A 27,275-nucleotide genomic window follows, 5' to 3' on the forward strand; every position below is an offset into this window, starting at 1 on the left:
AAAAACAAATCAATGACTTGCTAAAGGAGACCAAAAAAATACTGAAGAAAATAACAACTTAAAAAACAGACTAACTCAAATGGCAAAAGAGCTCCAAAAAGCCAATGAGGAGAAGAATACCTTGAAAGGCAGAATTAGCCAAATGGAAAAGGAGGTCCAAAAGACCACTGAAGAAAATACTACCTTAAAAATTAGATTGGAGCAAGTGGAAGCTAGTGGCTTTATGAAAAATCAAAATATTATAAAACAGAACCAAAGGAATGAAAAAAATGGAAGACAATGTGAAATACCTCATTGGAAAAACGACTGACCTGGAAAATAGATCCAGGAGAGATAACTTAAAAATTGTTGGACTACCTGAAAGCAATGATCAAAAAAGAGCCTACAAATTATCAAGGAAAACTGCGCTGATATTCTAGAACCAGAGGTTAAAATAGAAATTGAAAGAATCCACTGATCACCTCCTGAAAAAGATCCCAAAAAGAAAACTCCTAGGAATATTGTCCCCAAATTCCAGAGCTCCCAGATCAAGGAGAAAATACTGCATGCAGCCAGAAAGAAACAAATTGGGTATTATGGAAACACAATCAGGATAAAACAATAACTAGCACCTTCTACATGAAGGGATCGAAAGGCTTGGAATATGATATTCCAGAGGTCAATGGAGCTAGGATTAAAACCAAGGATCACCTGCCCAGCAAAACTGAGTATCATGCTCCAAGGCAAAATATGGATTTTCAAAAAAATAGAGGACTTTCAAGTTTTCTCAGTGAAAAGACCAGAGCTAAATAGAAAATTTGACTTTCAAACACAAGAATCAAGAGAAGCATGAAAAGGTAAATAAGAAAGAGAAATCATAATGGACTTACTAAATTTGAACAGTTTTGTTTACATTCCTATATGGAAAGATGATGTGCATAATTCATGACACCTCAGTATTAGGGTAGCTGAAGGGAATATATGTATATGTATGTGTGTACATACATACATACATATATATATATATATATGTATGTGTGTACATACATACATACATATATATATATATATATATATATATATATATATATATTCACACACACAGAGGGCACAGGGTGAGTTGAATATGAAGGGATGATATCTAAAATAATCAAATTAAGGGATGAGAGAGGAATATATTGAGAGAAGGAGAAAGGGAGAGATAGAATGGGGTAAACTATCTCACATAAAAGTGTCAAGAAAAAGCAGCTCGTTGGAAGGGAAGAGGGGGCAGGTGAGGGGGAATGTGTGAATCTTGCTCTCATTGGATTTGACTTGAGGAGGGAATAACATACATACTCAGTTGGGAGTAAGGGGATAAAAGGGGGGGTGATAGAAGAGAGGGCAGACAGGGGTAGGAGGTAATCAAAAGCAAACACTTTCAAAAAGGGACAGGGTCAAGGGAGAAAATTGAATAAAGTGGGGCCAGATAGGAGGGAGCAAAATACAGTTAGTCTTTCACAACATGAGTATTGTGGAAGGGTTTTGCATAATGATACACATGGGTCCAATGTTGAATTGCTTGCCTTCTTAGGGAGGGTGGGTGTGGAGGGAAGAGGGGAGTGAATTTGGAACTCAAAGTTTTAAAAGCAGATGTTCCAAAAAAAAGTTGTTTTTTCCATCCAAATGGGAAAAAAGATATACAGGCAATGGGGCATAGAAATCTATCTTGCCCTACAAAACAGTAATGGAAAAGGGGATGGGGGAGGGAGTGGGTTGAGAGAAGGGAGGGCTGACTGGGGAATGGGGCAATCAGAATGTATGCCATCTTGGAGTGGGGGGGGAACGGTAGAAATGGGGAGAAAATTTGTAATCCAAAATCTTGTGGTAATCAATGTTGAAAACTAAAAATATTAAATTAACAATTTTAAAAAATTAAGTAAGAAACATAGAGGAAAAACTAAGAAAAGAAATGAGCAAGATGGAAGAAAATCATGAAAAAACCAATAACTTTGTAAAGGCAGCACAAAAAAATGTAAAAAAAATGTACAAAAAATCACCAAAGTTAAGAACTTAAAAAGTATAACTGGCCAAACAGAAAAAGAGGTACAAAAGTTTACTGAAAAAAAAAAATAATTCCTTAAAAATTAGAATTCGGCAAGTAGAAACTAATGACTCCATGGGACATCAAGAAACAATAAAACAAAATTTAAAAGAATGAAAAATAGGAGAAAAGATGAAATATCTAATTGGAAAAACAATTAACCTGAAAAACAGATCTAAGAGAGATGATTTAAGATTTATTGGACTACCCGAAAGCCATGATCAAAAAAAAAAGAACTTATACATCATATTTGAAGAAATTATCAAGGAAAACTGCCCTGACATTCTAGAAATGAAAGGCAAAATCAAAATTGAAAGAATCCACAGATCATCTTCTGAAGAGATCCCATAATGAAAACTCCCAGGAATATTATTCCAAATTCCAGAGGTCCCAGGTCAGGAAGAAAATATTATAAGCAGACAGAAAGAAACATTTCAAATATAATGGAGCTGCAATCCAGATTACAAAAGATCAAGCAGCTTCTACACTAAAACATTGGAAGGCTTGGAATATGATATTTTGAAAGGCAAATGAGCTAGGAGTAAAACCAAGAATCATCTACCCAGCAAAACTGAGCATAATCCTTCAGAGGAAAAAAAAAATGGATATTCAATGAAATAGAGCACTTTCATGCATTCTTGAGCAAAAGATAGAACTGAAGAGAAATTTGGTTTTCGAATACATCACCCTGTGATGTCATTGGTACTCTTTGAAAATGAAGGATGAACAACAACAATAACAAAATGTGAGCTCTTTAAGAACAGGGACTGTCTTGCTTTTCCATTCCTATTCCCAGTGCTTTGAACATAATAAACATTTAATAATGATGTCAGCTAGGCTTTTACTGGGACTGGATAATAATTCCAAACTACATTTATCTCATTTCCCAGAGGGTCTGTTCCAAACATTTTCTTTTTTCCTCCCGTTCAATTCCCATATTTATAGCAGATGACCTAGTTTCCTACTTCCCTGAGGAGAGTGAGGTTATGTAAGATGAACTCTTTCAACTTCCCCACCCCATTCCTCCCTGTCACCAATTTCTCAATCCTATTCTGCTTCTTTCCAATTACAAGAGCTAGCCCAATTACCCACTAAATCTACTTTTTTTCTCTGTCTACATGCTTGGTCCCATCTTCTCCATTTCTAGCAGTCACTGCTTCTCTCTCATTGTAATATCTGACATTTAGATAGCACTTTGCATATATTATTTTGTTTGGCCCTCACAACAACCCATGTGAGGTATATGCTGCTATAGTCATTTTAAAGAAGAGGCAATTTAGACTCAGAAGTGAGATGACTTGTCCAAGGTCACACAGCTAATAAATAAATGGTAGGATTTGAACCCAGGTAGACCTTCCTTACTCCAAGTCCAGTGTTCTATCCATCATATTATCAATCAGCCTCTCATGAATCCTCAATCTCCAAAACTGGTTCTCTCTTACCTGGATTTGCAAACATGCTCAGATCTTTCCAATCTTTAAAAAAAGAAAGCATTCCCTTGGCTTTTCTTGCTCATCTAGCTACTGTTCTCCCTTTCTCTTCACCTTCACCAATGCTAAATTTCTTCAAAATGTTTTCTGCACCTGTTATCTCCACTTTCTCACTACCCAGCTTCTTCTTAATCCCTTGCAATTAGGTTCCTGTTAATACAAGTCAACTAAAATGCTCTAAGGTCAGTACTCCTTTTTTTAAATAAAAAATTCAAAGACCTCTTTCAATCTTCATATTTCTTAAAATTTTGGCAGCGTTTGGTCCTCTTGACCACCTCCCCTTACTGGATACTTTCTCCTCCCTCTACTTAAGAGGCTCTTCTGGATGTGCTTCTACCTCTCTGATTATTTCTTCTCTGACTCCTAAACTGACTCTTTCTCCTCCTATTCTATGACCCTTACAGCTGTTTCCCAAGAGTCTTCATTTACTCCTCTTCTCTCTTTACACTCCCTTCCTTGGAAATCTTATCTGCTTCTACAGATTCAACTGTTACCTCTATGTTGCCAATTCCTAAATCTCTATGTCTTCTTCTGGCCTTTTTTCCGAGCTCCAGACCTCCATTATGAACTACCTTCAAAAACCTCTATGTGAAATTCATAAGAGCAGTTTTGTTGATTCTATTTCAACAACATCTTTGGCAACCCTTCACTCCACTCACATGGCTACCACCCTAGTCCAACATCTCATCACCTTAATACAGACTATTACAATAACCTAGTAATTGTTCCCCTTGCCTCAAATCCCTACCTTCTCCAGTCCTCCACACAACTGCCTAATTAATATTCCTAAAGCACAGGCTTGACCATGCCATTCCCCTGCTCAAAAAAGTTCCTGCCATTTCTAGGATAAAATACAAACTCCTCTGTTTTGCAATTATAGCTTTTTTTAATGACCTGGCACCAATCCTTCGATTTCCCCAAGGCTCCTGTATCTTTGACCCTTTATGCATGTTTTGGTCTCTGTCTCATTGTCATTAGTCATTAGGGCTTCTTAAAAGAAGCCTAGCCTGGTATCAAATTCAAAGTGAAAGATAAGAGTGGAACACTGATAAGGAGTTGGAGCAAAAGAGTAAAATCAGGTCAACAAATACCATAGAAGCTCTGGAACAAAGCATGGCAGGCTGAATAGGTGAATGCTGTGAGGAGACAGACTGTTAAGTAGAGAGTAGTTACAAAATGTTTAATTAAAAAACCCTAATTTTAAAAAAAATATATATATCTTTGTATTCTCTTTCCAGGGGCATCCAGGGGTAAAGGTTTTCTTCATCCAAAGGATGGACATCATGCACTAAGCTGATTAGGGGAAGAAAGCTGCCTTTCCCAACCCATTAAGTCCTGTGGCCCTGAGAAAATGGACTGGAGTTTTTGTCTGTTTCATTTTTTTCAGGTCTAGGTACAAGAGACTTAGACATAGGAGCTCAAGACACGCATACATTGGAATAAGGATTACATGTGGGATGTTGCTACTAGCTCGGCAGAGATTTTACTACTCACACCATCTTTGGGTGTTGGGGGTTGTCATTAATTCTGTACCTTAGAAGTAAGCATTCCTTTGTAAAAGTTAATCTATTAAGTACTTAAATGGAACCTGTAGTGCTTGGACCCCTAAGCCTCGAGTAACAGGTAGGGGCTTGAATCAATGGCACCAACGAAAAATACCTTGAACCCCCAAGGTACCAGAGAACCCCAAGAAAGGAATGGAATGGAATGGACTTGGTCTTCAGGCAATGAGGTTCCAAATTACTGTTACATATGTGGAAAATAAATGGCAACTAAGGTGAAAAATTGTATTTGTTATTCTATGACTCTGAGAAGGTTACTTAATATCTCTAGATCCATGTTTCTTTATTTGTCAGATGAGGGAATTACTTTACAATCCTCTTTTCCCTTTTCTACTCAGTATATGGAAATGATCACTTTTTTGGTATTTGTTAAATTCAGAATAAAAAATTTATTATAACTTTGAAATTAAAAATGATAAATAATAAAATGAATGAATTAGATTAGATTACCTCAGCGGCCCCTTCTAGATCTTATTTTCCTTCTCGTTCTCTCTATGTATAGTATATATACTTTACTTTTTCCATAGTACAGTACAAATGTAAAACTCTTCTATTTTTGGTCCTTTAAATTTTTATGTGATAAGCATACTTTGGTAATGATTTACAAAAGCATTTGTAGCTTCTACAATGTCAGTTCATACTTTAAATATTTTAGAGTATCCTAGATCTCTAAACCTCATGTTACAAGAATAACAATACAAGAACCCATTATTTGGCAAAAATTTCTAAGACAATTGTAAAGCAGTTTAGCATAAACTAGATACATAGAACAAAATTTCACACTCTACACCACGATAAGATCAAAATGGGAACATGATTTAGACATAAAGAATGATATCATAATCAAATTATGGAATCATAGAAAATTTTGCCCATCAGATCTATGGGTAAGGGAAGAATTTATAGTCAAACAAGTGATAGAGAGGAACATGGAATGGAAAATGGGTAATTTTTGTTACATTACATTTAAAAAGTTTTGCACAAACAAAACCATTGCAGCCAAGGTTGAAAAGAAAGCAGAAAACTGGAGTAAATGTTTATGGCAAGTTAATTTGATGAAGGTTATATTTTTCAAATGTATACAGAACTGAGTCAAATCTGTAAGAATATGAATCATTCTTCAATTTATAAATGGTCAAAGGATATTAACAGGCAATTTTCAGAAGAAGAAATAAGAGCTATCTACAGTTACATGAAAAAATGCTCTAAATTCATATTGATTAGAGAAATGCAAATTAAAACAACTATGAGGTATCACTTCACACCTACTAAATTGGTTAATATGAGAGAAAAGGAAAGTGACAAATGAGGGAATATGGAAAAATTGTGACACTGATGCATTGTTGATGGAGTTATGAAAGAATGCAACCATTCCGGAGAGCTATTTGGAACTAGGCCCAAAGGGCTATAAACCTATGCATTCCATTAGACCCAGAAATACTACTACTAGGTCTATATCCCAAAGAGATCAAAGGAAAAAGAAAAGGACCTATATTACAAACCTATTTATAGCAGCTCTTTTTGTGGTGGCCAAGAATTGGAAATTGAGAGGATGCCCATCAAATGGGGAATGGTTGAACAAGTTGCAGCATGTGATTAAGATGACATACTATTGTGTTAGAAGAAATGATGAGCAGGATGGTTTCAGAAAATCCTGAAAAGCCTTATATGAATGATGCAAAGTGAAGTGAACAGAACCAGGAGAACACTGAACACCATAACAGCAATATTATAGGATGATCAACTGTGAATGACTTAGCTATTCTGATCAATGAAATGATTCAAGACAATTTCGAAGGAGTTTTGATGAAAAATGCTACCCACCTCCAGAGAGAGAAACTGTTGGAGTCTGGATGCAGAGTGAAGAACAATTTTTTCACTTTATTTTTCACAACATGGCTAATATGGAAATATGTTTTACATGACTTCACATGTATAATTTATATCACCTTTCTTGCCTTCATAATGGGTAGGTAAGGGGTAGTAGGGAAGGAGAGAATTTAGAACTCAATTAAAAAAATGAATTTTAAAAATAAATATTTAATTAAAAAAACAGCAGCAAGGAATGTTACAAGCATAGCTGGGGGCCACCTTTGTTAATATCCCCAGTTATGCTCTGTCTTGAAATTCCTTTGTGTAATAAACTTCAGAGGCCTCTAGACTAGTCATACAAAGACTAAGGGATGAAGTTACTTATCCAATGTTACACAGGTAATAAATAGAAGAGCCAAAAGGTAAACCCAGGTCTGCTGACTCCAAACTATTACTTTTTATACTGTACTATTTTGTCCAATAATTGTTAAAAACTTCATATTTAGTTAAATACTCATGTGGAAAGTCAATTCGCCTTTGTGGGCCTCATATATTTATATATATATATATATATATATATATATATATATATGTATATATGTATATGTATATATATGTATATACACACACACACACATATATATATATGTAATTTATTTTAGTTTTCAACATTTCACTTCCATAAGATTTTGAGTTTTAAATTTTCTCCCCCTCCTTCACCTCCTCCCCTCCCCAAGATGAAATTCAATCTGATATAGGCTCTACGTATATATTCATAATAAATATATTGTCGCATTAGTCATGATGTAAAGAAGAATCAGAACTAATGGGAAGAGCCACAAGAAAGAAGGAACAAAAGAAAAACAAAAGGAGAGCAAATAGTACACTTCGATCTGCATTCAGACTCCATAGTTCATTCTCTGGATGTGAATAGCATTTTCCATCATGAGTCTTTTGGAGTTGTGTTTGATCCTTGCATTGCTGAGAAGAGCAAAGTCTATCAAAGTCAGTCATTGCACAATGTGGCCGTTACTATGTACGATGTTCTTCTGATTCTGCTCACTTCAGTGAGCATCAGTTCATATAAGTCTTTCCAGGTTTTTCTGAAGTTTGCCTGCTCATCATTTCTTATAGCACAATAATATTCTACTACATTCATATACTACAGTTTGTTCAGCCATTCCCCAATTGATGGGCATCCCCTCAATTTCCAGTTCTTGGCCACAACAAAAAGAGCTGCAATAAATATTTTTGTACATGTGGGTCCTTCTCCCATTTTTGTTATCTCTTTCGGATACAGTCCTAGAAGTAGTAGGTCAAAGCGTATGCACAGTTGTATAGCCCTTTGGCCATAGTTCCAAATTGCACTCCAGAATAGTTGGATCAGTTCACAACTCCACCAACAATACATTAGGGTTCAAATTTTCCTACATTTTCTCCAACATTTATCATTTTCCTGTTTTGTCATGTTAGCCAATCTGACAGGTTTGATGTGGTACCTCAGAGTTGTTTTAATTTGCATTTCTCTAATCAATAGTGATTTACAGCATTTTTTCATATGACTTCAAATACCTTTAATTTGGAAGAGATGACTTCTGAGATCACTTCCAACTCTAGATCTAGGATCCTGTGTCATCCTTTCCTATGACCCTAAGAAAGTGACTTCACTTCTTTGGGCTTCAGTTCACTCTGGTGTAAAATGAGGAGGTTAGACTAGATGTGGCCTCTGAGGTTCTTTCCATCTTTTGAACTATAAATCTGTCACACCAGTAGAATGACTTCTTTGGGGCAGGGACTGTTTTTCATCATGTCTTTTTATCCTAGAACCTGACGGTCTGGCACAGAATAGATGTTTTTTGTTGAATTCAATTTAATTAGATGACTTCCCAAATGTCTTTTATTTACATATATAAATTCTACTCCACTTCTTTCCATCTAACAGACAGTAATTAAGAACTTATGACGCTCAAGGCCCTAAGCTACTAGGGATACAAAAATTAATAAATTTTTTAATTGATTGATTAAAAGATGACTAATAAACAATCTTTGACCATGAGGAGCTCACAATCAAACAGAGGAGGAAAGGACATATATCCAAATAACTCTAATACAAGACAGAATGGGCTAAATGAAAATAAGAGGTACCAGCAAAATACCACTAAAAGTTGGAAAGGAATGAGATCACTTCCTGCTTGAGGTGACCAGGAAAGGCTTCATGGAAGCAGTGGCATGGTGAGTTTGGCTTCAAATGTAGGAAAAGCTTAACAAAGTGTAGAGATTGGAGTGATGACAAAAATTTCAACAGGAAGAGATGGGAAGGAGCTAAGTTACTTAAGAACATTTTCCGGAGAACCTAGTATAGTGGTTGGTTCAAAATAAATGCTCAAAAAACACTTGCTGAATGAGTGAATGAATGATAAATGATTGAATAAATCAGTCAATGGTGTGAGTAAAACCTATCTTCCAAATGGATTGCTGTAAATGTTGATGTTCTATCTAAACATTAGAAGAGGAATACATTATACTCCAGAAGATGGGAAATTTAGAGTCATAGGATTTTAGAAATAAAAGGGATATCATCCATAAAAACAAAGACAGGAACCCCAGAGAGGTTAAGAGCCTCATCTACTGTGGCCACACAGCTTACTTATGTTTTTTTTTTGGTGGAGGGAAGGCAGGGCGATTGGGATTTAGTGACTTGCCCAAGGTCACAGAGGTAGTAAGTGTGTCAAGTGTCTAAGGCTGTATTTGAACTCAGGGCCTCCTGACTCCAGAGGCGGTGCTCTACTCACTGCACCACCTAGCTGCCCCTACACAGCTTACTTAGTTGGCTTCAATATAGCTGAAACTTAAATCCAGGTCTTCTGACTCCACATGTAGAGCTTTTCAAATTACACCATATTATGCTTTAAGAGTAATGCTCATTTGTAGAAAAGCCTCTCAGTGCCCATGAGAGAGACCCACCAGTCTATTTACCTGTGGGGAAATATATTTTATTCCTTAAGAAATTCTAGTTAAGTTAAAGGACAGCTTTATAAAAAATCATATTTGAATTATGGCTATGATCATCTAAATGTATATTCAAAGAGAAGGGGGTATAAGTAGGATACAGAAAACTTGTAAATATTTTATCTTCCAAATTTATTTATGGAATTTGTTTCATGTGCCATCTTAATTTTTTATGAGTTCTTTTTCTACTAAAGCAACAGAGTCACGTGTCAAAGAGAAGAACAATAGTGTCCTCATAGTTCCCTCACCGACTCCACATTTCTTTCCAATAATTCCAGAAATATAGCGAGTGCAAAGGCTTTCCAGATACAAAAAGCTTGATTAAGAAATAATGAGATTAGAGGGCATACCACAGTAATCAAATTTTCAGACAGGGATAAAAACATCCAGATGTCCAGGGTGAAGGGGAAATAGGCAGAAGTCAGCTAAACTGTGATTACAGATATTCCAGAGGGAAATGAGGGCTACTTGGATCCATTTCCCAGCATTTTTGTCATATACATCATTAGCAAAGGCAGAACATACTTTACTCCAGATCGGGATTTTGCTCTCTACAGCACAGAGAAAAAGAGAATTTTACAAACTCCTAGGTGAAGCTTAGTTCCTTGCACCCTAAAAATTTCTTGGAACTGAGCTCACTGGGAATTGGAGTTGAAGACACTACTGAGTAGGATGGGGAGGGTGGGGTTGGGAACTTGGATACATATACTAGGTGTCCCAAAAGTCTTAGTGCAATTTTAAGCTATGAGAGCTTATTTACTTTCTTTGGGGCACCCTGTAAATCAACAGTTTGACCAATCTAGAGATCACTGGATCAGAGAACGAGAAGGACTTTATATGTTATCTAATACAACTTTTGCATTTTTCAGAGGCAGAAGTTGAGGCCCAGAGGTGTTAAGTGACTTTCTTGAGGTCACACAGACAAAAATAAGTGGCAGAGCTGAAATTAGAACTCTAGTCCTCTGACTCCATTTTCAGTATTTTCACCATTTTATCATTCTGCCTCTCTGCAAAACTACAATTTGAAGCTCTTTATTATCATCTTTACTGTTCTTGATGGTGGCAGTGTAGTTACCATATTCTGTCATCCCATGGAAGGGAGAATATCCCTACTCTTACATATTAAGATAGTATAGGAGGAACCCTTGAAACTAGCTCACCAACATACCCTAAAGAAGTAACTAGGATCCAGCCCAACAATAGACTGAACCCCACAGCCAAGATGCCAGGCCCTGCAAGCAAAGGACCTATAGTCCATAGGCTATGTCAGATTGAGAAGCAAACTAGGTGAGATAAGTGCTTTCTAGAAATTACTTTAAGTTTGAAAGCATGTTCCTCAGAAACCGAGGTGTTATAGGAGAGAGTGTGCTCCCAATATTAAGGGAATGATGTTAGCATTTCTGTTACTGCTTCACAGTAAATATCCCTTTATATAAAAGCTAATTGGTACTAATTGGCCAAATGAAAGTAGGGCACTAATCAGGGTAGTTAACACTGAGGAAAAGATAAGAGAGTCAAATCAACAGCATCAGAATTACCCATGATTCCTCAGAGGTACCTCCTAGAATCCTGAGAGAGAGAGATATAGTCTTGTTCTTGGAGACCCAATTCAATAGTGTATGTGAATGTGGATGAGGATCTCCAGAACTGCACAAGGGTTACATGTGGGGCCTCAACTGGGGTAAATATCAGACCTTCCAAATTTTCATGGACCCACTGGGGAGATTCTACGATCAGGACTTCCATTGTTGGACAAAACTGGAACTTTTTTATTTTCTCTTTTGTTTTAAAGTACAACTGCACCGCAATCAATGAGTTTTTCTGACATGTTTCCTTCAAAGTCAGATCAGCTCTTCTGAGACTACTTTGACCTGTTGAATTCTTAGGTTTTGTACCTGGGAAGAGCATTGAGACTCAGAGAAGTATTGATTTTGCAACCCCCAAATACATATGCCTAGTAGTTCACCTGGAAGACACAATGATAGAGTGGGGGAGAGAGGGAGAGAAGGAGAAGGAGAAAGGGAGGGTGAGATGGAGGGGGAAGGAGAAGGGGAGGAGAGGGAGGGAGACAGGGAGCGAAAGAGAGGGAGGGAGGGAGAGGGAAAGAAAAGGAGAGGGGCAAGAGGAATGAAGAGAGGGACAGAGAGATGGAGGGGGAGGGAGGAGTACAGAGGGAGAGGTAGGGGGAGAGAGGGAGAGAAGAGGGAAAGGGAAGGAGGGAGACAGGGAGGGGGAAAGAGGAAGAGGAAGATGGAGGGGGAGAGAAGAGAGAGAGGAAGGGAGAGGGAGAGACATTTTAAAGTACACACACACACACACACACACACACACACACACGTTTATGTATAAGGAACTTTAAAGCAGATCTAGAATGCTCACCATATTTATGACAGGAGTCCACGTAGCTTGGCTTAAATCCTTCTGGGCTGCAGGTCCACAGAAACAGTGTTTCTTTAAGTTAGCCCACTTGTTCCTGTGACGGACGAGTAAGAAATGTCATTTGAATTGTCCTTGCCACCAACTGGGGAAGGTTTCTGGTGCCCTTTTGGTATGGGGTTCCTAAAGAAATTTGTCTGGATCTAGAAGGGAATTGTCTACAGAATAGGGACCTCTGGAGAAAGTATGGTTTACCTTCTAGAAAGGGACACCTAGAGATTTTGTCTGGATGTTTCACTGAATTTAGGGATTCCAATATGTTTCTGGAATTCCTGGAGAAAATGTTGCTTGTCCTAGATTGTTGCAGGGACTAAGATGAATTTTATGATATTAAGCCAACTTTTTAAGTAGGCAGTCCAAACTGCCTGAATGGGGACCCAGCTGGCCAGTTCCAGTTGGGTAGCTTAGCTTTCCTCTCCTTACCCGAGTGTTCTGCCCAAAGGAAGGTAAATTTTAATGGCTGAAAGTTACCTAGTTAACTTGGGGTTTACTGGCTAGATTTCTTTCTCAAAGACCAAGCCTTAAACCCAATTCACTCTGGATCTCATGGATTTGACAATAGTTCCCTGACCAAGCACCATGTAATGGTTATTCTTGGGTCCTCCAGGCTCAAATTGAAGTAAATAGGAACTGTTTCTCTTTTGGCCAGCAATTCCGATGGTCTTCACCTCCCAGTTTGATTTTTCTTTTTTTTTTTTAATTAAAGAGGCCATCCCTTGACTCACTTCTTAAAGAGGACTATGCACTGAATGGGTGTTGCCTCACTCAAAGTGAGAACCTGAAGAGACCTTAGCTTAAAAGGGCCAAGGTCCCCCAATGCATCCTGGACCATCATCAGTCATCCTGAGGGATATCTGGTCACTGGACCCAGATGACTCTGCAGGAGAAAGTGAGGCTGGTAACTTTGCACAGCCCTCCTTCACTCAAATCAAAGTCTATTGCATGTCATGTCATCACCTCCCTGATATCAAGGTCCTCTTTGAGAATGAAGAACAAACCACACAACCACAATCACAAGTGTGGGTATTGAGAGAGTCTGGATTTAACAGAAGGGGCAAACAGCAAAATGCCCCAGTCCCATACCTTTCCACCCCACCCTCAGGACCAAAAGACAATTCAAAAGCATCAAGTTAAATTAGTGTTTGTTCTCATCTAAGGGCAGCTTCTAGTCAATCCCAAAGTGTAAACCCTTGTGGGGAGAGTTGCATTTGGTCCAGGAAAGTCTAGACAGACTAAACTTCATCATTGAGTTGGAGAGCTTGATTTTCTTATCCTTCTTAGTTAGAAGATGATGAAATCCAGCCTGTTTCTGTAGGTCCAACATAGAAGGAAAAGGAAGAAGGTAGAGTATCCCACTCCCCTTGGAACCCTATGCTGATTTTGCTCTAGCACTGGTTACCTTATCTAGCCTAGAGGAAAGAGGTTAGAGAGAGGGAGGGCTCAGCCCCACCCCTGGAACCAGCACAGCAGTGCTGTGAACACAAACACCAAGCCCTATTGTTTTGCTTTTTCACCTGAAGGGTGAGGGGCTGACTTTCAGTCAACTGATAATTGTGAGGGAGAAGTACATTAGTGAGGCCTTATGAGCACAGAAATGTTTCCCCCAGACCCTCAGAGGTACTCTCAAGAGCCTTGAGGGGCTATGTTAGCCAGGTGCTGACAATCTGACTCCTCTTGAGATAAGCTCCTCAGGGAACTGTTACATGCCCTTTTTATTTATACTGTATATACTTACATATTTCCGAATTGTCTTTGCAAGTAAGTATTGTTTCATTTGTTATATTCCTATCCTCAGCATCTAGTCCGGTGCATGGCATAGAGTAAATGCTTAATAAATACCTGTTGAAGGACTGCCATCTGAGGACCAGGGTTAGCACAAGGTGGTAAATATTTCTGTCACGGTAAGTCTTTCCAACCATTTACTAAGGCTCATAGGACTTGTGATCTGAGTCAGTAGAGGAAGTACCTAGGGGAACAAAATTACAGATCCTTACATTACTAAAGAATGTATTCTCTCCTATTCTGTTTAACATTCTCTTTTGCTCCCCAAACTGTTTCTGATTAGGAAAGAAATCTCAGAAGGCCTCTTAACAAACCTTGCTGCCAGACTTGCCTTCAGGGCTGGAGGACATTATAAAAGAAAGAGAGCCTAAGAAATTCCCCTATCAGTGGAGCAGGCCAGAGCGATCTCGCAATGTCACTTTAGATACAATTTAGAAAAATGGAAATATTTGAAATTGCAGTTTAGCCAGTCTCCTAGCACTTTATTTCTTCCTCATTCACACATCATCACTCTACTTTATATTTTGGTAATAATGTACAGAGAGGAATAAGAAACAACTAGATGGCACCATAGACAGAGCATCAGACATAGAGTCAGGAAGACTTGAATTCAAATCCTATCTCAAATACTATGTGACCCTGAGCAAGTCATTTAACTTTCCTTTGACTCAGCTCCCTCATGTATAAAATGGGGATAGTAACAGCACCTACCTCCCAGGGTTGCTGTGTAAGCATCAAATTACTTGATATTTGTAAAGCGCTTTGTGAACCTTAAAATGCTATATAGATGTTAACTACAATCATAATAATATTATGACACAAATAACCATGCAGCTGATACATGGTCATCCAGACTCTTCTTAAAGACTTTTTTAAAAATTGAAATCCATGACGTGCTGAGGCAGCCCATTGTATTTCTAGATAGGTCCAATTATGAGGAAACTCTTCCTTACGTCAAGCCATGTTGCTGTTGTTCAATTTTTTCAGTTGTGTTTGATTCTTTGTGACCCCATTTGGGGTTTTCATGGCAGAGATATTAGAGTGGTTTGCCATTTCCTTCTTGAGCTCATTTTACAGATGAGGAAACTGAGGCAAACAGGGTGAAGTGACTTGCCCAGGGTCATACTTCTAGTAAGTATCTTAGGCCAGATTTGAACTCATGAAGATGAGTCTTCCTGACTCCAGGCCCAGCACTGCTATCCACTTAACCATGTATCAAGCTTAAACCTGCCCATCTGAAATTTCTCCCAACTGTTCCCATTTTGACCCTCTTGAGGGACACAACTACTAAGCAGCAGAGAAAGGCTTTGCACCTCAATTCTACCCCTTTTCCACACCATCCCACTACCTTTAGAACTAAATGACAGCCCCATAACTGTACATTTGTTTATAGACACCCTGCAGAAATTCATGAGCCTGGATTATTGTGTGTGTGTGTGTGTGTAACACTTTCTGTTTTAGGTGAGAAGTCTCCCTAAAGGTCTATGATGACTTTAAAAAGGTAAAACTGAATGGATTAATTTGGCTAACTGTTGCATGCATAATGCACAATTAATTAACATCATACTCCACAGTCTGGTCAGTCGCATGAAAATTCATTATTATGGCAAAAAAATAGGCAGAAACACAGATACATTCTATTATGTAAAGTTTCTTTGGTAAAGCACTTACTCTTTGTGCTATGTCAGGGACCAATGGCAGACCAGCAGCCTCCTCCAGGAGGAAAAGAGACCTGGGCCTTCCTCAGCCTACATTGGGGAGTGCAATGTGAGATAGTTACTCAGGAGCTACTGAGTCACTGCTGCTGGTTTTAAACCCATAACTGGATTCATAATCCGGGCCAGAACTTGGTTCTTACCAACCATAGCATGAATCTTCTGTCCTCCCTCCCTGGAGAAACCCTAATGGACAAAGCTAGAGCTGCTGTTATTAACCATCCTGTTATTAGGCTGTATCCTATTACTTCACTCTCCAGAGGTTCCCAAACTTATTTGACCTACTGCCCCCTTTTCAAAAATGAATTACTCAGTGCCTCATGGAAATCTACTTTCGTAACCTTTTAATGGTTTTTTTAAATTTGTGTCATTTCACAAATACATAATTTTTTAAATGACATCTTAAATTTAATAATTTATTGTAAATTTGGTTTTTTTTTTTCTGCATTGAAATTTTTATGATACAATATCACATCACGTAATCATATATTATTGTATGGTAAACAAGTCATTATTCGTACACATTCCTATCAATGCTTACCAGTCTTCCTGACAATACATGACACACTTGCCTGCCAACACTGGCTTGTTAAGACCTGTCAGCAAACTTGACCAATGATAGGTTACAACTTATACTTTGTATGTTTCTTTGGAAAATAATATAGTCACTACAACTTTAACTCTGTTACACAACAGATGAAACATGTATGAATGGTTTTCCAAAATTTTTTTCCCTTCTTTCCTTATGCTTCCACCACCTCCATATTTTTATTCAGTACCCCTCAAGTGTACCCAAGGCTACTACCACCCCCCTGGGGGCAGTATATCACCCACTTTGGGAACCTGTGCACAATCCCTTATAGATTATACAGTAGATAGAGGGATAGACCTGGAGTCAGGAAGACCAGAACACAAATTTGGCCTCCAACTCATGACTATATGACCTGAGAAAATCCCAACCTCTGCTTCCATTTCCTCATCTCTAAAATTGGAGTAATAATAGCACTACCTGTCAATGTTGTCATTATAAAATGAGATATTGCAAAATGAGTTGCAAAACTTAAAAGAACTATGTAAATATTAGCTATGTTATTGTTGTTTTCATTCCTTAAAGTAGTACAAGTACTGGAAGTACCTTCTAAATTTTCTACACTATAGCAAGACTCAGTCTCTGCCACCTTTGTTCTGGCTTTGTCTTTGGAATTCATTGATTAATTTATATGACAAAGACATGGTCTCTGACATCTAGTGGAATGATATGACGCAGACACAGATAACTACAATATTAATTTAAAACAAATGCTTTGTAAAGTTAAAGGAGACAAGTGGCATTGCTGGCTGGCAGAAATCCGAGAAGGTTTTAATGGAAGAAGCAACATTTGCATTGGGTTTTAGAGGATGGGTAAAAATCTAACAGGGAAGTAAGGCAAAGAAAGGCTCACAACAAGGTAGACAAAAGTACAGACATGGGGGGAAAATAAGGTATATTCAGGACACAGCTCAGTGGCTACAGAATGGACGGCATCCTGATTGCCAAGGGCCTAAAATACCAAGTAGAGAAATTTGAATTTCTCTTTGGAGGCTTTGGTAACAAGGAAGCTGTCATGATAAAGGAAGTGCCTTGAGCTGGCTCGAACCACATCTGCTTTGTGTCTATCAGTGCTTGGAGTATCCTGTCAGTGGAGTACAGCTGGGAGGGGGCACCCAGAAGTTCAAGAATGCTAGTTACTGGACTTATCCTGCTTCCTGTTAGGTTATAAGAGAAAGAAAAGGAGAGACTGAGCTCTGATCTCCCTGGATGTGATCAAAGTGATCACTGCCCATTTTTGTTGTTTACTTTCTCCAAACCCCATTCCAACACCACTTATATAGTCATGTGTGAACACATACTATCCATGAAATAAAAAATTCCAGGAACTGTCAAATCCTTGTCTGATGTCAGGCACAAAGGGGAGAGGAGAGAAAAATGATCTGATTTGGAAATCTCACATTCAAGACATGCATTAATATCATACCCCTAGATAAAGGCAAGCTTCCATAAATAGGAGAACCTAGAAGCAAAGGGCCATAATTTATACAGGGTGTCCCAAAAGTCTTAATACAGTTTTAAGCTCTTAAAATGTAAGATTTTTAGAACAGAACTGGGGCTGCCACTCATCCCTCTTACCAGTAAGATACCCCATGCTTTATGGCATTTGGTCATGCTACACATGTGACACCTATGTCCTTGACCTCATTTCATGTGGAGATCTCATCCTTGGGAATTAATCTCTTTATCAATGGTTCCTCTGCTTTTCCTGTTGCTCTCTCCTATTATTGAGAATTAGGTTTTTATTTTTCTTGAAAGAACCTTTTAAACTTTTCTAGTGATTAGAAATTTTAGTGATGATTTCGATTTTTGAGCTTTTGTTGGTGTTAGCTGGAAGAAATTCTGTCTCATTTCCTTTTCTTAAACTTGTATATTTCAGTTGTTTAATTCTGACCATTTTTGTGCTTAATCACTGATTTTTTCCCCATTGCGACAGTTAAAATTCTGAGATCTTTCTTATTTCATACTACTTTTCTTTTCATTTGGCCACAATGAGATTTTTCACCTCTTCACTTTGGAAATTTCATTTTATTTAGTCTTCTTTCCCCTCCCAGACCTTTTTCTAACTCACAAGACTTTGCCACCATGCTTCAGTTACTGTCTAACCTAACTTCACCTTGGAATGTCACTCTGCCTCTCCAGCCCCTTCTTGGCATTGGTGAGTTCCTCCTGAGGCCTCTTTTTGGGTATGTGCCCAGGATGACCATGCTTCATTCCCTTCCCAGCTCTGCTTCTGACTCTCTTACTTTGCCAACATGTCTGCTGCACGGATATCAACCCCTGTTCCTTTTCAGCTACTTTTTGGGTGTTGTCTTCCTCCACTGGAATATAAGCTTCTTGAGGGCAGAGATTATCTTTCTTTATGACTCTATCTATATCCAGTCAGTCAGTCAATAAACCTTCATTAAGTATCTACTAAGGTGGATCAGTGGAATAGGTTAGGTACACAAGACAGAGTAGTCAACTATTACAGTAATCTATTGTTTCATATACCCAAAGACTTCAGCTTCTGGGATAAGAACTCAGTATTTGACAAAAACTGCTGGGAAAACTGGAAAACAGTATGGTGTAAACTAGGCACAGACAACCATCTTACACTGTATGCCAAGGTAAGGTGAAAATGGGTACATGATTTAGACATAAAGAGTGATACTATAAGCAAACTAGGAGAACAAGGAATAGTTTCCCTGTCAGATCTATGGAAAATGAAAGAATTTATAACCAAACAAGAGATAGAAAACATTATGAAATGCAAAATGGATAATTTGGATTTCATTAAATTAAAAAAGGTTTTTGCACAAATAAAGCCAATGCAACCAAGATTAGAAGGAAAGCAGGATTCTGGGAAACAATCTTTATAGCCAGTGTCTCTGATAAAGGCCTTATTTCTAAAATATATAGAGAATTGAGTCAAATTTGTAAGAATACATATCACTCCCCAATTGTTAAATGGTCAAACGATATGAGCAGGCAGTTTTCAGAGGAAGAAATTTAAGGTATTTATAGTGATATGAAAAAAATGCTCTAAATCACTATTGATTAGAGAAATGCAAATCAAAACAACTCTGAGGTAACACATCACAGCTATTAGATTGGCTAACATGACAAAACAGGAAAATGATCAATGTTAGAGAAGATGTGGGGAAATTAGAATACTAATGCATTGTTGGTAGAGCTGTGAACTGATCCAACCATGCTGGAGAGCAATCTGGAACAATGCCCAAAGGGCTATAAAACTGTGCATATACTTTGACCCAGGAACACCACTTCTAGGGCTGTATCCCAAAGAGACCATAAAACAGGGAAAAGGACCAACATGTACAAAAATATTTATAGCATTTCTTTTCATGGTGGCCAAGAACTGGAAATTGAGAAGATGTCCATCAATTGGGGAATGACTGAACAAGTTGTGGCATATGGATGTAATGGAATGCTATTGTTCCATTAGAAATGGTGAGAAGGTGGACTTCAGAAAAACCTGGAAAGACTTATATGAGCTGATGCTGAGTGAAGTCAGCAGAACCAGAACATTGTACACGGTAACAGCAACTTTGATAGACTCAGCTCCTCCCAGCAATGCAATGATCTAAGACAATTCCAAAAGACTAAAGATGGAAAATGCTATCCACACCCAGAGAAAGAACTATGGAGTCTGAATGCAGGTAGAAGCATACTATTTTCTCTTTTTCGGTGTTGTTTTTTTTTTCTTTCTCATGGTTATTCCCTCCAGTACTAATTCTTCTTTACAATATGACTAATGTAGAAATATGTTTAATATGATTTCACATGTATAGCATATATCAGATTGCCATCTTGAGGATGGGGGAGGGGAGAGGGGAAAATTTAGAACTCAAAATCTTATAAAAGCAAATGTTGAAAAATAAATTAATAAATAAATACATTAAAAAATAAGTGGAAGAAGCAGGGTAGGATAGAAATGTCTAATATGCAGATGATGATGATCCAGACTATCATGGGACTCACATTCCCATTTCCTATTTGCAGTTACATGAATAAAAATAACTTCTTTTTTTGGAAAAAAAATTAATCATCTCCTAAATGCCAAGCACTGTGCTATGTGCTGCAGATACAAAAACAGGCAAAAAATAGTCCTTGCCCTCAAACAGTTCACAATCTAATGCTGGTAACAACAAGCAAATAACCATGTACAAACAAACTATATACAGGACAAAAAATCATCAATATAAGGAAGGTACTAGATTTAAAAGGGGTTGGGAAAGGCTTCCTGTAGAAGATGGAACTTTATTTGAGACTTAAAAGAAGTCAGGGAATCCAGGAGACAGAGATGAGGAGGTGCAATCTCTTAATAAGATAGGTCCTGAAGTGATTGAATTGTACGGCCATGTTATAGATACTGAAAACTATAGAAGGCTAGACACATGAGAAGTAGATGCAGAGTACAAGACTAAAGAGCTTACTAAAACATTCTAAAAGAATCTAAAATACTTGGAGAATTAAAGAGCAATGTGAATTAGCATCAAGCAATATGAGGTCACTCAAGAATTGTTCTGTGAATTATGTGACCCATTTGATGAGTCAAACATTACTGACACACTGCCAAGAGATAACTTGGGAGCTAATCTGGAGACCAGAGGAGCAAGAGTTGTTTAGAAAGGTGGGAATTTACCTCAGTCAAGAAAGCATTTCCACAGAGAAAATGGTAGTAATATTTCAATCTAAAAATGATGCATCTCATGAGGGAAGGCTTAGACCAAACCTCCTGTTCTATCTATATAACCTCATTAGGGATCTTCTTAAGACAGGAAACATGTTCTCTAAAACAACAATCACGGGAAGCTTGAATTAGCTGGGAATTAGACATCCTTTTTGAAGGCAAGAGAATCATTTTTAAAAAGCTAGAGTGATAGAGGGCCTTAAACAAAGACCTTTTGCATTTATGCAGGGACTAAAGGTTACATGGCCTAGAACAAGGTACTCTTGTTACGGCCGTTCATCCTTTGTTTCACAGGGTGATGTCTTGACTCACATGTGAACTGGATTTAAGTGAGGCACAGTTGCACAAAGTCAGCACCCTCACTCTCTCCTCCAGAGTCATCAAAGTCCAGTAGCAAGTCAAAAGTCAGAAAGACTGGCAATGACCTGGGGATGCAGTGAATGACCTTGTCATCTTCAATGTCTGACCAGGCTCTAAGTGTTCCACAATGCTTGCAAGCTTCAGCCACCTTCATGGTCTTGGAACAAATTACTCTTTGCTGCCCATTCTGCTGGAGGAAGTCTCCACACACTCAAGATTTTATAAAAAGTAAAGGATTCCTAACGCTCCTTTATAAAATCACATTAGAGGTCTCATCCAAGGGTCAGACTAAGTCTTTGTAGTAGGTCAATTGAATTTCAGTGATATTAAAGAGGGACACTGTGGGGAGACCCTTTGAATTGTTACTACAGAACAAAGGAAGTATAGTTGCAAAAACTAGAGATGCAAAATGATGGAGGTGAAAATGCCTTCTCACTTTATAGTTGACTAGATGACCATGTAGAGAGATTAATACAGAGATGGGCAGCAGTAGCAGCTAAGAAAATGAATACACTTAGAATAGAGCAAACACTTAGAGAGCTGAGACAAACCTGAGCTATAACTGCACAGTATTGGTCTTCAGACATATCTACTACTTACCAATTAGCCAAACTGAGGCGAACACATACAGAGGTGGAAGACCATAGTACTTCTGCAAAAAAGGCTTCAACCTTGAATAATCCAAAAACATCTTTTTGAGTTTGGGTCACAGTAGTAAAGCAAGGAAGCCACACTACAGGTACAGATTTGAAGGCAGAAACCCACAGAGGCGGGGGTGTGAGATAAAACCATTCTCCTTGGAAAGGTAAAGGACCAAGGAAAAAGAGGCCACGATGGTCTGATACAAGAGCACCATCATTCAGCAACCTCGGATATAATCAGAGAAGCGGACCTATGTCCTATTATAATTATGAATTAAATGGTCATACGTATATTGGATAGTAAAGAAAATGTAGTCTTAGTACTGCAGAAGCTAAAACCTTCTGATCCAGAATCAGAAAAGGAAATAAGGTCAGAGGAAAAGTTTCCTGGATCCCAAGAACAGTGGAAATGACTTGATCATCAATTCTGCACAGATCCATTAGATCTGAAATCATAGGACCCTCTGAGGAGGTAATGGCAAAGGTCAAAAATGAGGACTATTCTGCTGTACTTAACAATGAGTGTCAAGTGACTATTACATTCCAATTTTTCTATCAGAGACATCTGAGGAAAATACCTTCACAATATTTGAAAGGGTTGAATTTTGTTGTACTGAGTGATAAAGACTACTCATGTAGGATATATCAAAGTGAACCTGATTGAATCCAAACTTCACAGAACAAATCCCTTTAATAAAAGGATTTGTTCTGTAAAACTTGAACTCAGTCAAAAGGCCTCACCTGAGGACCTAGAAGACCACATGTGGCCTTGAAGCCACAGGTTTCCTACCCCTCACTTAGAGCTTGGTCAAACATCAAAGATGTCAAAGTCATTCACTACATCCCAGGCCATCACCAGTCACCTTGACTTTTGTCTGGCCACTGAACTTGGATGACTCTGGAAGAGAGAGTAAGGCTTATGATTTTGTGCAACTCTACCTTACTTAAATCCAAATCACACGCAAATCAAGACATCACCCTATTTGGGCAACTAGGTGGTGCAGTGAGTAGAGTACCAGCCCTGGAGTCAGGAGGACCAGGAGTTCAAATCTGCCCTCAGATACTTGACACACTTACTAACTGTGTGACAAATCACTTAACCCCAATTGCCCTGCCTTCCCCCCTCCAAAAACAAACAAAGAAACGGAAGGCATCACCCCATAACATCATTGATCATCTTCAAAAACAAAGGATGAACAACAATACCTCTTCCATCTAGGTGTGTGTGTGTGTGTGTGTGTGTGTGTGTGTGTGTGTGTGTGTGTGTGTAAGTTAAGGTCTATGCCTATAGGTTCTTCTGTTTACGGAAACTTGCATTTACCTACAGGGTATGATATTTTCATGTATCACCTGGATTCTATGCCTTCTCCTCCCCACTTTGTGCCTCATAGTAAAAAAGGATTTAGAAGTTGCTGCACTTTGTTTATTGTCAGATATGCAGCATATAAGACAATGCAAGGTAGGATAATCAGAAGGCAGATATCATATATGAATTCTTTCAGCTTTGGCTGCAAGGGTGACACACAGGGAAGGAGGGCGTCAAACTGCTGCCTCTTCTTTAGTCTCTTCCCCTTAGAACCTAGAAGGAAGTCAGGTGGGTGCATTAGTAAGCATCCCAACAGTTCTGAATGCTGTCCCACTGCTACCACATTCTACCAGAGTCCGAAAAGAGTCAGTAGGAGATCTAGCACCTAGAAATCAGACTTCAATCCTGCCAGGGACAATTCTTCCTACATGCTACAAAACGGATGATCTAACTACAGTCTTCTAATTTTCTCTTCCTAGAAGCCTCTACAGCAAAATTCAAAGAGATGTCATCAAAATGGTGAAATACAACAGAGCATGACCCCATAGCAATTCTATCTAGGGGTCCTGGGAACCCAGGGACATAAGATTAGTTTAGAATTTACATTAAATATGAATTGAAAGACAGAAAAAGGAAAACAAAAGGATTTCTTAAGAGGGTTTTATAATAGTCAAGGTGGCTGGTAATGAAGGTCTGTACTGTGGTGGTTGTAGTGGGGATGGAAAAGTAAATACAGATTCAAGAGATAAAAAGGTGAAAACTATCAAGCATCTGCCTAGGAAAGAAGAGGCAACTTTCAACATGAGACTAGGCCAATGATGAGGACAATGAATGAAGTAGTGAAGTCAGAAAGGGAAGCAAATTTGAGGGGGGGATAACAAGCCTAGTTTTACACATGTTAAATATGAGGTTTGGATGTGACATTAATTCAACCAACATTTACTAAATAGCTGCTGCTCACTGAGCTATTAAGTAGCTATTAAGTTAATCAGGATACTATGGTAGATGCAGGGGATAAAAGGAAAGATAGATAGGACACAGGCCCTGTTCTCCAGTAGCTGAAAATTCAATAGGAAGAAGAGGACAGATTGAAAGAAAATATTAAGAAATTACGAGGTAACGTCCGTTACAGCTAACTTGTTATTTCAGGATGTAGAGTTTATTCTCACTTGGATAAGGATTATTAGAGAGGGTCAGGGAATTCTTCATGCAGGACATGGTGCATTGATTAGTCCTTGTAGCAAGGGAAAGACTTCAGCAGATAGAAACAGTGGTGTCCATTCCAGGAAAAAGATGGGAGAATCGCACAGTAGCAAGAGGTAGGAAATGAATAAAGAACAGTCCAATTTGGCTAGAATATAATCTCCTTGAAGGGGAGATAAGGTGGATTAGAAGTATGAAATCCAATAACAATTTTCTGACATGGCCAATGCATTGCTTTGTTCCCTTGTTAGAAGGGATGACTTCTCTTCCTTCACGTGAAGGGTGTTGGATCTGGGAAGTCTTTGGTTCAAGTTCTCCATGTGGGGCTGTTCAGGTCACTTGAACTCTCAGTTCTCTAGACAATCACTGAAAGTTATTCTTTTAAACTAACATTCTACCATGGAGGAATAAAATCAAGTGCAACCACATTGTACTGCAGGGGCCTATAAAGTTTTATCCTGAATGTCAGTATTGTACAGCTCTAGACTTATTCTACTATAAATTTAGTATGAATGCATGACCTTTAAGTCCTTTTAAAAAAGAAAATGATACATAAACATACACACAGTTCTATAGGACAGATTTATCTTTGGGGAGAGTTTTGAAAACTAGCCAATTTGGATCAAAGGAAAGATTGATTTTGGTAGTGTTACCTCCTGAAAGGCAGAGACCATTTCTTGTTCTTGCCTGTGCATCCCCAGGGCCTGACGCAAGGTTTTGCCCATACTAAGTTCTTAATAAATACTTGTTGCATTAAATTGAATGAAAATGAAGTTCTGAGCTATCTATTCATTGCTAGGAGAATGATTATGTCAATTCCTTAAGTACACGGGAGAGAAACAGAAACATCAAAGTATTTTAGAAGGGACACAAGTAGGCCTTAACACATTGCAACCAAGGAATTAGACAGGAGAAGTGGTATAAGGATGTCATCAAAAATATATGAACAGGAAGTGCTGGGTGCACTATCTCTTCTGGCTTCCTCTTCCTCATGGAAAGGCTTGAGAGAGCTCTGGTTTTCAGTGCAGCTCCCAAAACAGTGCCCACACAGAAGAAAAGGCAGAGGAATGCAATGATGAAAAGAAGCCACTGGCTAAATTCGAGTTGGAATCAGAAACAGAACTGCATTTTGAGGTGGAGATCTCCCAATTAGCCCAGCTGGAACTATGGGCTGGCGTGGCAGAGATCTATGGCACAGAAGTAACTTGAAACAAAAAAATTCACTTTTGATACAGGCATCAAAGTGGCTGTCTTCACTTGCCCTGGCTATGCACAACAGTCTAGTCCAGCTGAGTGGACACACTAAGATGGCTTGTCTCCAAAGGCACTCCCATGCTCCTTTATCATAACACTCACATGGCCCTGGAACAAATGAGACTGCAAACAGAACATGAGGAAGAAGAATGAGGTCCTCAAGTGATGGTAATTGGCCTTACGTATGTGGGAAAGTCCACAGTGTGCCACTTGTTACTCAATTATGCTGTGCAACTAGTCCAGTAACTGACCTATGTGGAGCTGGATACTGGCCAAGACTCTGTGTCCATTCCTGGAACTGTGGGAGCCTTTACACTGAACAACCCACTGATGCAGAGGAGGGTTTTTCTATCTAGGCCCCACTTGCTGGTCTACCATTTTGGCTCCACAATGCCTGGTACCAACATCAAGCTTTACAGTAAGATTGCATGACATTACACCATGCAGACACCTTCAATAAACACTATGAGGTGAACCACAGAAACTCTGTCATTGGCTGTGTCATTGACACCTGTGGGTGGGTCAAAGGTTCTGGCTACCAGGCCCTGGTACATGCTGCTTCCACTTTTGAGGTGGATATGGTAGTAGTACTAGACCAGAATGACTGTACATCAAGCTGAAGTGTGACATGCCCCACTTTGTGCTCTCTGTTCTACTCCCCAAGTCAGGAGAATAGGAATGTGAGTATTACTATGGCTTCTGAGGCTATTTACATCCCCATGCCTTTAAAGTCAAATTCTCCAATGTGCACATCTACAAGGTTGGGGACCCCACTATCCCAGACTCATGTTCTCCAGTAACATTCCCAAAGGGAGACAATCAGCTGAGACTAGTACCAGATACCCCAGGGCAAGACATGGTGTATACCTCAAGGGTGTTAGTACAGCTGAAGGCATTGAGGAGAACATCTCGGAGACCGGTGTGGCTGGCTTCATTGTCGTGACTAGTGTGGACCTGGACCACAAGGTCTTTTTATTGTGCTGTCTCAGGCCCCTTTCTCAAAATCTAAGAAATTCCTCATCATGATGCACATCCACTTCATGGACCTCAAGTAGTTCTTCCTACGTGTATCAGAGGGACTGTCCACATACCTCCACCAGGGCAGGCAGACGGGAGGCTCAAGTGGTTGCAAGCCCTTGTGGTCAGAACACCTGAGTAAAACTGGTTTAATAGGAAACAGGCCACCTTTAAGGACTAATGGTAACCTGACCCTTTGTAATTGTATTTTCCTCTTGGTTCATGACAGGTGACTTAGCCTCAGAGTAGATCTGGGACACCTACTGAGATTTTCAAAGAACCTCGAAAACACTTGTACTATTTCAGTGTTTCTCGGTGATCCAATTCTGTTCTCCCTTTTG

The 27,275-nt window shown here is 38.8% G+C and overlaps 1 pseudogene; it reads left to right on the forward strand.

Moving 5' to 3' along the window:
- The first annotated feature begins 17,382 nt into the window (after positions 1–17,382).
- On the forward strand, positions 17,383–26,972 carry LOC118832501 (annotated as a pseudogene).
- The last annotated feature ends 303 nt before the right edge of the window (positions 26,973–27,275 follow it).

The sequence above is a fragment of the Trichosurus vulpecula genome, chromosome X, assembly GCF_011100635.1.
Source record: "Trichosurus vulpecula isolate mTriVul1 chromosome X, mTriVul1.pri, whole genome shotgun sequence".
In the NCBI taxonomy this organism is placed as follows: domain Eukaryota; kingdom Metazoa; phylum Chordata; class Mammalia; order Diprotodontia; family Phalangeridae; genus Trichosurus; species Trichosurus vulpecula.